This window comes from Bufo gargarizans, chromosome 11, assembly GCF_014858855.1.
Source record: "Bufo gargarizans isolate SCDJY-AF-19 chromosome 11, ASM1485885v1, whole genome shotgun sequence".
Taxonomy (NCBI): domain Eukaryota; kingdom Metazoa; phylum Chordata; class Amphibia; order Anura; family Bufonidae; genus Bufo; species Bufo gargarizans.
In genome coordinates, this window is record NC_058090.1 from 36,494,148 (window position 1) to 36,506,722 (window position 12,575).

General features: G+C 42.5%; 1 protein-coding gene across 1 annotated transcript in view; it reads left to right on the top strand.

Annotated features, from left to right (window-relative positions):
- PELI2 (pellino E3 ubiquitin protein ligase family member 2) overlaps window positions 1-12,575 on the top strand; it is a 97,344-nt gene that overhangs the window by 39,031 nt on the left and 45,738 nt on the right. The gene's annotated exons all lie outside the window — the stretch shown is intronic.

A 12,575-nucleotide genomic window follows, 5' to 3' on the forward strand; every position in this document is an offset into this window, starting at 1 on the left:
ATCACGGACATGGATGCCAAATGGAGCATTTTCCGATTTTTCCCAGTCAATGGGTCCGCGGAAAAAAACGGAAAACAGAACAACGGCCGCGGATGCACACAACGGTCGTGTGCATGAGGCCTAAATGCCACTTACTGAAGTGAGACGACCACTTTAACCCCTTAAGGACTGGGCCATTTTTCACCTATTTTTTACAAATCTGACATGTGTCACTTTATGTGGTAAAGACTTTAAAACGCTTTTACTTATCCAGGCCATTCTGAGATTGTTTACTTGTCACATATTGTACTTCATGACAGTGGTAAAATTGAGTAAAAAAAAATAATTTTTTTAAATTAAAAAATTCCAAATTTACCAAAAATTTCCAAATTTCTATTTCTCTACTTTTATAATACATAGTAATACGTCCAAAAATAGTTATTACTTTACATTCCCCATATGTCTACTTCATGTTTGGATTATTTTGTGAATGCCATTTTATTTTTTGTGGACGTTACAAAGCTTGGAAGTTTAAAAGCAAATCTTGAAATCTTTCAGAAAAATTCTAAAACCCACTTTTTCAGGACCAGTTCAGGTCTGAAGTCAGTTTGTGAGGCTTACATAATAGAAACCACCCCAAAATGACCCAATTTTACAAACAACACCGCTCAAGGTATTCAAAACTGATTTTACAAACTTTGTTAACCCTTTAGGTGTTCCACAAGAATTAATGGAAAATAGAGATAAAATTTAAAAATTTCACTTTTTGGGCAGATTTTCCATTTGAATACATTTTTTCCAGTTACAAAGCAAGGCTTAACAGCCAAACAAAACTCAATATTTATGGCCCTGATTCTGTACTTTACAGAAACACCCGATATGTGGTTGTAAACTGCTGTACAGGCACACGGCAGGGCGCAGAAGGAAAGGAATGCCATACGGTTTTTGGAAGGCAGATTTTGCTGGACTGGTTTTTTGACACCATGTCTCATTTGAAGTCCCCCTGATGCACCCCTAGAGTAGAAACTCCAAAATAGTGACCCCATTTTGGAAACTACGGAATACGGTGGCAGTTTTGTTAGTACTATTTTAGGGTACATATGATTTGTGGTTGCTCAATATTACACTTTTTGTGAGGCAAGGTAACAAGAAATAGCTTTTTAGTTTTTTTTGTCATTTACAACATTCATCTGACAGGTTAGATTATGTGGTATTTTTATAGAGCAGGTTGTCACGGACACGACAATACCAAATATGACTTTTTTTGGTTGTTTGTTTCAGTATTACATAATAAAGCATTTTTGAAAAAAAAAAATGATTTTTTAGTGTCTCCACATTCTGAAAGCCATAGTTTTGTTTATTTTTTGGGCGACTGTCTTGTGTGGGGGCTCATTTTTTTGGGGGATGACATGACGGTTTGATTGGACCATTTTGTGGTGAGTATGTCTTTTTGATCGCTTGCTATTACACTTTTTGTGATGTAAGGTGACAAAAAATTACTTTTTTTACACTTTTTTTTATTTTTTTACGGTATTCACCTGAGGGGTTAGGTCATGTGATATTTTTAAAGAGCAGGTTCTTACGGACATGGCAATACCTAATATGTATACGTCTTTTTATTTACTTAAGTTTTACACAATACCAGCATTTTTTAAACAAAAAAAATGATGTTTTAGTGTCTCCATATTCTGAGCCATAGTTTTTTTTATTTATTGGGTGATTGTCTTAGATAGGGGCTCATTTTTGGCAGGATGAGGTGACGTTAAGATTGGTACTATTTTTGGGGGGCATACGCCTTTTTAATCACTTGGTGTTGCACTTTTTTTGCTTTATTAATTTTATTAAAAACCCTTTTTTTTATCTTTTTTTTTTCTTTACTTTATTTCTGATGTTTGCTTTTGGGGGTCTGATCCGCTCTGCAATGCATTACAAAACATCTGTATTGTAATGCATTGCCTGTAAGTGTATGACACTGAGTCATACACTAAGGGCTGTTTCACACGAGCGAGTCCATTGTGGGAATCGCGCTCCGTGTGTGAGTGTGATCCTCCGCTCTGGACTGCAGGAGCGCACGGCATTATACTGATTTATAATGCTATGTGTCTCTGCTTGACCTACTGAATCGTACTGATAGCTTTATGTCACTATGAATCTGGGAAAAAAAAGGCCATGCAGAGAAACATAGCATTATAAATCATGATAAAACCGTGCGCTCCTGCAGTCCAGAGCGGAGGATCACACTCGCACACGGAGCGTGATTCCCGCAATGGACTCGCTCGTGTGAAACAGCCCTTAATGTATGACTCAGTGTCATACACTTACAGGCAATGCATTACAATACAGATGAAACAGCCCTAACAGGGGCTTACTCGAACACAAACCCCTTCTATGCCGCGGTCAGCGGCATTGAAGGGGCTAATCCGCAGCGATCACCGATACAGGGGGGTCACAGGACCGCCCTCGGCATTGTCCCAGGGTGCCTGCTGATTGATTTCAGCAGGCACCCAGTTCCGATCACCGCCCGCCGCGTGGCGGTGATCGGAAATACACAGGGCGTACAGGTACGCCCTGTGTCCTTAAGTAGCGGGACATCAGGGCGTACCTGTACGCCCTATGTCCCCAAGAGGTTACATTTTCAGTTTCCCAGCAGCGCCACCACAGGAGAAATAAGATATTACACAGTGCCCATTCAAATCAATGAGTGATCTGTGTACAGTGGGACAAGACAGGTCCTCCAGAACTAGAGCTGCTCTTTGTATCCGCTCTGTGCTTTGGCCAAGAGGTGAGGAACCCAAATTGAGAAACCCCCCTCAGAATTACCTAATAGGATTTATGAATATGGAGTTTCTGAAATGGAGAACCCCTTTTAAAGAGGACCTGTCACTACTCCTGACATGCGTGATTTAATAGCTTCATGCATTCCACATGTAACAACAATTCTGGAGCATCTATTCTTATGACTCTATGTTGTGCCATTCCTTTATTATTTCAACTAGAAGTTTTGAATGAATTGCTAGCAGTCTGCAGTAAGGGTACAGAGGGGAGGTAACTCGGTGGGGGTGTACCTGCGCAGACGTTTAAGTGGCTGTGTGGTGAGGGCTGGCTGACTCTGGGACTGGTAAAACTTACTCTGGAGTCCTGGACCATTATATCTGGGGAGGAGGGGGGAGCAGGACCCTGGAGGTCTGGACCAGTACTTTTAAGGAGAAGGGGGGAGCAGGACCCTGGAGGTCTGGACCAGTACATTTAAGGAGAAGGGGGGAGCAGGACCCTGGAGGTCTGGTCTGGACCATTATATAGGGGGGAACAGGACACTGGAGGTCTGGACCATTATATCTGGGAAGGAGGGGGAGCAGGACCCTGGAGGTCTGGACCATTATATTTAGGGGGGAGCAGGACCCTGGAGGTCTGGACCAATTTATTGAGGGGGGAAGCAGCAGGAACTCCCAAGGTCTGGACCATTATATTGAGGGGGGGGGGGCAGGACTCTGGAGGTCTGGACTATTATATTTAAGAAGGGGGGAGCAGGACCCTGGAGGTCTGGACCATTATATAGGGGGGAACAAGACACTGGAGGTCTGGACCATTCTGTTTAGGGGGGAGCAGGACCCTGGAGGTCTGGACCATTATATTTAGGGAGGAGGGGAATGCAGGACCCTGGATGTCTGGACCATTATATAGGGAGGAGGGGGGGAGTAGGACACTGGAGGTCTGGACCATTATATTTAGGGAGGAGGGGGGTGTAGGACCCTGGAGGTCTAGACCATTATATATGGGGAGTAAGGGGAAGCAGGAACCTGGAGGTCTGGACCATTATATAGGGAGGAGGGGGGGAGTAGGACCCTGGATGTCTGGACCATTATATTTAGGGAGGAGGGGGGGAGTAGGACCCTGAAGGTCTAGACCATTATATATGGGGAGTAAGGGGAAGCAGGAACCTGGAGGTCTGGACCATTATATAGGCAGGAGGGGGGGAGCAGGACACTTGATGAAGAGGGGATATCTGTGACATCAGGGGGTTATATAGTATATGATGCTATTATATGTCATGGTATTATACACAGATATTTGGATACAGTTCTAAGTAAGTATAAAAGAACAGATGGGTAGTATTGTGTGTTTAGATTAAATCTTGAAGCTTTCCCCTCTCCTTTAAAGGTAGCGTTTAATGATGACACGTCAGGAAGTAAAAAAAAAAAAAAAAAAAAAGCAACTAGTGAACGTACAGGTCTTACAAGTCTAATTCCCCCCGCCCCCCACCACACACACACTTTACTTTAAAATACAATTACTAATTATTAGTTTTTTTTCAATTCTTCGTGTTTATTAGATTTGCCACTTTATCAGTTACTGAATGGTTTTCAATTTTGACTAAAAATGTTTATATACTTATTTGGTTTTTTCTCTGACTTTTCTATGCTCATGGCAGTGGGAGATTTAGGATGGGTGTTTGGGTGGGAGCTCTGGAAGGGGTGAGAGGTCCGAGAGGTATGTGGGGTGGGAGATCCGGGGGGCATACATTTTTTTGCTATGGGGTTGAGTCATTTCTAGCTACGCCCTTGCCCAAAGGTAACTATTGTGCATGGGTTTTTCTTTAGCTATTTTCTTGTTTATCCTCAAAATAAAGGCCAGACTACCCCTTGAACCCCAACATGTACTGCGGTGTACGTTAGAGATTGTTGGAGCGCAGCTGGCTCGTGAGCTGAACCCACTCCACTCACCGGGATAGGAAATAACTTCGATCCTGGCTGTTTAACCCCTCAGATGCTGCAGTCAATTGTGACTCTGATTGGTTAGACAGAGAGAGACGACCCCCCTGTCCACTCAACTTCCCACGACACAATCGCAGGGTGCCGAGTGGTTGTCATGGCTGGTTAATGGTGAATGCCATAAAAATAAATAAATAAAATCCAATAGTCAGAATTGCCATATTTTTGGTCACTTCGCCTCCCAAGAAAATAAAATAAAAAATGATCAAAAGGCATAAGTACAGAGCATTGGTACCAATAAAAACTACAGTTTTCCCTATTATCTATCTATCTTCTTCTTCTATCTATCTATCTATTTATCTATCTCATATCTATCTTCTTTCTATCTATCTATCTTCTATCTATCTGCAAATTATATTAATCCACTTGAAAAGAAGCAGAAGAATGAGTGTTGATAACATAATATTAGACTTTTCTGATGATAATATCAGTGATATTGGCTTATGCAATGTGAGAATTTTATTGTATCAAAATGTCTAGTTTTTGGCTCATTTGGTCAGAATTCAGCAGCATCCTGCAATTGAAATGTATGTAGAGAAAATTGATTGTTGTCTGAAAATAGCAATCTCCTCCCTCGAGGGAATGTGTAATCCCACTAGGCCTCTAATGATCATAATCGTTATAATAATACCACAGGAGCCTAATTTATCCGACAGCCACTTCTCCCATCTCATTATCTGCTATCCTAATAGTATGACGGAGGCAGCTTGTCTGTGTGAAAGCTACAAACCGAGACCTTTCAAATAGGGGCGAGTTAATAACACACCAAAAGAGCTATTCTAGGTGACCCCACAGCCCACAGCCACATATACTCATTGCCGACTGATTATAATCATATTGGCTATATAACCATTCAAAGTGAATGTCCATTTAGTTTTTATCAATGTGTCGTTCCTAGGTCTGTGAATCTCATGCTGATTATTCTTTAAAGGCTAAGGAGACAGAGGCTCATGGGGCACCTACCCTTTGAAATAAATGGGTCAGAAATGAGTCCTGATGCTATCTGTTCACGCATCGCATCCAAACAGTAAGGGCTCTTTCACACTTGCGTTATTGTCTTCCGGCATAGAGTTCCGTCGTCGGGGCTCTATGCCGGAAGAATCCTGATCAGTTTTATCCTAATGCATTCTGAATGGAGTGAAATCCGTTCAGGATGCATCAGGATGTCTTCAGTTCCGGAACGGAACGTTTTTTGGCCGGAGAAAATACCGCAGCATGCTGCGCTTTTTGCTCCGGCCATAAATCCTGAAGACTTGCCGCAAGGCCGGATCCGGAATGAATGCCCATTGAAAGGCATTGATCCGGATCCGGCCTTAAGCTAAACGTCGTTTCGGCGCATTGCCGGATCCAACGTTTAGCTTTTTCTGAATGGTTACCATGGCTGCCAAGACGCTAAAGTCCTGACAGCCATGGTAAAGTGCAGTGGGGAGCTGGGGAGTAGTATACTTACCGTCCGTGCGGCTTCCGGGGCGCTCCAGAGTGACGTCAGGGCGCCCCACGCACATGGATGACGTGATCGCATGGCAAGTCATCCATGCGCATGGGGCGCTCTGACGTCACTCTGGAGCGCCCCGGGAGCCGCGTGGACTGTAAGTATACCGCTCCCCCGCTCCCCGCTCCTACTATGGCAACCAGGACTTTAATAGCGTCCTGGGTTCCATAGTAACACTGAAAGCATTTTGAGGACGGATCAGTCTTCAAATGCTTTCAGTACACTTGCGTTTTTCCGGATCCGGCTTGTAATTCCGGCAAGTGGAGTACACGCCGGATCCGGACAATGCAAGTGTGAAAGAGGCCTAAACTCGCTTATGTGAAAGAGACCTAATAGTCCATGAGGTCACAAAGGAACCCAATGTAAACATCTAAGGAACGAAGGGTCCTTCTCACATTAGATAATGTTCATGAATCCACCATAAGGCGGACACTAAACAACATTGGTTGCCGCTACTCTCCAAAAATATATTTCTGCACGTCTGCAGTTTGCTAAAGATCACCTGGTTAGAAGGCTATTGGATCAATGGCTTGTAGACTGATGAGACCAAAATAGAATATTTTGGCTTCAAGGTACTTTCACACTAGCGTTAAAGTTCTCCGGTATTGAGCTCCGTCACAGGGGCTCAATACCGGAAAAAACGCTTAATTTTTATCCTAATGCATTCTAAATGGAAAGCATTCAGTTCAGTATGCATCAAGATGTCTTCCATTCAGTGCCTCTTACGGTAATTGGATGGAGAAAATACCGCTGCAGTATTTTCTCCGGCCCAAATTCCGGAACACTTGCCAGAATGACCGATCCGGCATTAATTTACATTGAAATGTATTAATGCCGGATCCTGCACCAAGTGTTCATGAAATTGCCGCATTTATGGATCCGGTTTTACGATCTGCGCATGCGCAGACCTTTAAAAATGTTTTTTTTAAAATACCGGATCCGTTTTTCCGGATGACACCGGAGAGACGGATCTGGTATTTCAATGCATTTGTCAGACGGATCCTGATCCGGAAACAAATGCTAACCGTTTGCATACGGATTTTCGGATCCGACAGGCATTTCTAGCGACGGAACTGCCTGCCGGAATCCTCTAACGCAAGTGTGAAAGTACCCTTAGATGAAAAGCGTTATGTTAGGTGTGATACACAGTGGTGATAGTATCAAGGTTTGAACCTGGTTTGCTGCATTTGGGCCAGGAAGGCTTCATGAAACAATGAATTCTGAATTACACCAGCAAATTCTAAAGGAAAATGTCCTAAGTCCCCAGGACACTGTCGAGGTGTCACCGTGTGTTGCTGCTCTCTGAAAGTGATGGTAAGGCGTGGTGCACTATGTGCTACTTTACTGGAGGATATCAGATTCAAAACAATACCGGCGAGACATAGGGCTGGCTTCTCCAGTCTCCACCCTTGCAGAAGGTTTTATGATGAGGAAAGGCCTGAGTTAGCTCTCTGATTCTCTCTCTATCAACCCTGACCAAAGGCTGGTGGTCCAAGGTCTGTGGTTCAGTTGTTTGGATCTGTCAGGATCTGGGACTCCTACCTGATGTTAGTTGGGGTGCCTGTGATGCTAAGTGTCTGAATGGGTGCACGGCAGGGAGTGTGAAGTGCATTAGCCAGCGTATTGTGTAATAGTCCGAAAACTAGACCAGAGGTAGAAGAATGAATGTCTCTCTTTACTGAGTTGTAGTACATCCAGCTATAGCAGTCACAGTTTCAACTGAACACAGTGCATTTCTCTCCCAGATAGCGATGTATGGATTTAGACAAGGGTGGGAGTTATGACCCTCTTCATACATCTTGCTAAAGTTTCTCTCAGTAGAATGTATGGCAAGAAATAGTACTTTTGCAATAGTGGCTGTAATTCCCACTATGGGTTACAGGGTTTTGATGGCATGTCTGGCCAGATTGTGTCTAGGTGTAAATGGTGTTTTAATGGTGTCCCTCACTGCAGCAAAGTCTGAATGGCTGTAGTAGCAGGTCACTCCTGTGCTTAGTCATGAAGATTCCAAGTTCTGCTTTATCTTCCACTCTTTCTCTCCTTCTGTAGATTTTGCATTACATAACAAACCATTTGCATATGCCCCCTGCTATTAAGTACTGCCTAAGGCCTTATGCACCCAACCTTTTTTCGGGTCCGCATTCGAGCCGCAGTTTTTGCGGCTCGGGTGCGGACCCATTCACTTCAATGGGGTCGCAAAAGATGCGGACAGCACTCCGTTGCTCTGTTCCGAGGCCCCTCAAAAAAAAATATAGCATGTCCTATTCTTGTCCGTTTTGCGGACAAGAATAGGCATGTCTACAATGGGCCGCCCGTTCTGTTCCGCAAATTGCGGAAGGCACACGGGCGGCTTCCGTTTTTTGCGGATCAGCGGTTTGCGGACCACAAAAAAACGGAACGGTCGTGTGCATGAGGCCTAAGTCTAATATTTTGTCATTTGTTTGATTTGGTTATCTTTATTTTTAGGACTTGTGTGAAAATCTGATGTAGTTGTAGGTTAAATTTATGCAGTAATATAGAAAATTCTGAAGGGCTCACAAACTTTCAAGCACCGCTGTATGTTATATTGCCACTATATCATTATACTTTTTATCTGGTATATTGCTGCTATATCATCATTCATGTTATATTACTGCAGCAAAGTGGCTCAGTGGTTAGCACTGGTGCCTTGCAGTGCTGTGGTCCTAGGTTCAAATCTGACCAAGGACAACATCTGCATGGAGTTTTTATGTTCTCCCTTTGTTCGCATGGGGTTATTGCGGTTTTCTCCCCACACTCCAAAGACAAACTTATAGAGAACTAGTCAAAACTGAAGCTGAGTTCTGTTTCAAGTTTTAAAGCAGTTTTCCAATTGAAAAATGAACTACCGAAGTTAGTCAGCGAAGTCACATGCTACTTCGCGAATAACTTACTAAGGCTCATCGGAGCCCATACATTCTATTACTAAATAGACAAATCTCCGTACAGTATTATTCCGAAGTTTTGAACGAATCGACTTCGGGTGAAGCATCTGATGCTCGCTTCGCTCAACACTAATTGCTATATCCTTACTGTATATATCTTTTATATTATCACTATAGATCTATTATATCTGTATCATTATGTATCTGTTATATTACCGCTATATCATTATATTATATATCTGTACATACCTATGAGACCTCCCAGTTTTAACCTCTGACTAAGGGTACTTTCACACTAGTGTTAAAGTTTTCCGGTATTGAGTTCCGTACTCTGCTTAGAAGTCCCAGGTAGATGGGGGTGTTCAGTCTAAAAGAGGCGCTACCCTCAATATATACTACAAGAGAATTCAGACTAGAAGAAAAAAGGGGGAGTGAGCACTCACCACACTTGGACCATAGGATATTGTAATCAATTGAATATTTATTAGGACCTAGTTGAATCCAATAATATTCACATCAAATTCGCATAAAATTATAACATACACATCAAATTATACCATTCACAACCACTAAAATACAATTGGTACCAATAAATGAATACTAATCGGGGTTAAAGCACCCGATATTGATGCCACAGTCCTCTGGATATAAATGTTGCAATAGATTGTGCAAAATCCACTCTTGGTACTTGTAGTACCACAAACCGCATCAGAGTGTCCAAGCAAGGGCCGCCTTGAATACTTAGATTACCGCAAACCACTGATCAGATACCAGTGTCCCACAAATAGCCCCACCGGGTCACGTTGTATATGCTGGTATAGTTAGTGAACTTAAAAGTCCTTTGGGTGTTTGCAGCAGACAATAGGGCCGCTCAGAGTAATAGAGCTGCTACGTGCACAATTTGGTGGTGTAAATTCCTACCTGGTTCCTCTTGTCAGCTCCCGCTGGTGCGTCTCAAGATCCTCCACGAGAGGCGAGCTGCGCCGGCCGCTTCGGCGTCTCGCGTCGACCGTCTCGTACTAGTGACGTCACACTATCGCGGGACTAGGCAGGCAGGGATAATACCTTATTCGTAGCGTCCAAAGCTCAATATTGTAGCGGTCCTTAAGGTTAGAAAGTTTTTCTCCTTTTTATCGCATGGCCATGCAATGAAGATCCAATAGGTTAGGTGGGCGCTTTTCTTCCTCTCACCAGACGCGTTTCGGGGCATCTGCACCCCTTCCTCAGTGGTTAAAGCGCCACTCATACCTCTCCACCTTTTATAGTCCATTAGGTATTCCACAAACTCCGGATCCTGGATTAATTGAGTTTAATTCGGCCATTGCGGTTTTGATGCGGTATGGTTGCGGTTTTTCAATTCAATCGCGGTTTTTCTGCCAATGTGACTATTGCATTGCTGGATTGTGGCATATTGAAATTTAAAGTTTAAAACCACATAAATTCCATTATAAATAATACTTTAATACATAAAACTAATATATATATATTAAAAATATACACGTATAAAAAGTGTATACAAAAACATACATCCTCGTCATACATAACAATAAAAACATCCTCTTGCACATATCTTATGGAGAAAATTATTCATACGCTTGCAGATTAGTACGGGGGATCGGGATTCTATCAATACCATAAAGATAGAATTTGATTGGAAGATTCTGGGTGGTGATCCCTACTCCGAGGGGGGATCCCAGTGCCAGGAACGGCAAACTATGGGATCCTCCATCAGAGACGGGAACACCACCCTACAGAAAACCAAAAATCTCCAGATCCGAATTCAGGCCTGCTGGTAATAAGCAGCCAAATTCATATATATGCTTGGATTCAGCTCTGGACATCCTCTTGATAAAATCACCCCCTCTCCAGTGTTTGTTGATTTTTTTCTAACGCTACGAAAAACAATTTCGACGGATCTCTGTTGTGTACCTCGTCGTAGTGTTTGGAGAGTGAATGTTTAATATATCTCTTTTTAATGTTTGAAATATGTTCACTGATCCTAGTTTTCAACTGTCTTTTTGTCCTGCCAATATACTGGCGTTTACATGGACACTGTATCAAATAGATGACTCCAGATGAATTGCATGTAAGGCAGTCATTAATCTCCCAATTGAAAGAGTTATGTGCTGAGTGTATTGTATCTATTTTCCTTTCTTGTAGGCTCATCTTACATCCCATGCACCTCCCACATTTAAAGAACCCTTTCAGGTTCAAAAAGGAGCCTAGATTGGTCATAGTTCTTTTTTCTTTGACCGATGGAGCTATTTTAAGTTTCAAACTTGGGGCCTTCGTATATACTATCTTGGGTACATTCGGCAATTGTGCACCTATTACCTCATCACTCAATATGTGATGCCAGTGCTTAGTTATAATGTTCTTAATCTTTTTATAATCGCTGTTGAAAGGAAGGATCATCTTAACATCCATCTTGGGGTCTTCGGATGTCCCACTTATCCCTTTATCCTCAAAGAAGGACTTTCTTTCTAATTCCCTAACTTTCTTTAGAGAATTGTCCAAAATACTAGCTGGATACTGCTTATCTAGAAATTGGAGTTTCATTTCAGCTGCCTCTTCTTCAAATCTATCCAAATTTGTACAATTCCTTTTAATCCTCCGGAATTGTCCCAGAGGGACATTTAGCAGCCACCTGGGTAAATGGCAGCTGCTGAAGAGGATAAAACCATTCTTAGCAGATGGTTTTTGATATGTGCTGCACAGGTAATGGTCCTCTTCTCTTTTTATTAGTATGTCTAAAAATTCGGTTTCCTCCTTAATATTAGATGTGAAGACAAGGTTCAGATCGTTCCTATTAATGCCTTCCAAAAATTCTAATAATTCAGCCTTTCCCTTCTTCCAAATAAATATTACATCGTCAATGTAGCGCCACCATAGGACCAGATCAGCCCCAAGTCTGGGCTCAATCACCTTGGATTCCCATTCCGCCAGGAATAAATTGGCGTAACTTGGGGCGAATCTGGTCCCCATGGCGGTGCCACACTGCTGCAAAAAATATTCTCCTTCAAAATAAAAATAGTTATGTCGCAAAATATATTGGATCCCTTCCAATATTAATTGAATTTGGGGATCTTCAAATGTGCCACTTTTAATAAGTTGCTGCTTGACCGCCTCCAATCCCTGCTGGTGGTCTATAACTGTATATAGAGACTGGATATCTAAGGTCCCTATAATCCAGTCTGATTCAATCACTAGTCCTTCCAGGATCTGAATGATCTGCGTAGTATCCCTCAAATATGACTTAATTTTTTTTACCAGAGGCTGTAATTGGATATCTATATATCTCGATAGATTGGAAGTGATAGATCCTATCCCGGACACTATAGGGCGTCCCGGGGGATCTATCAACCTTTTGTGAACCTTAGGTAAACAGTAGAAGGTAGGTAACCTTCTTTCTGTACCCAGGATGAACTCTGA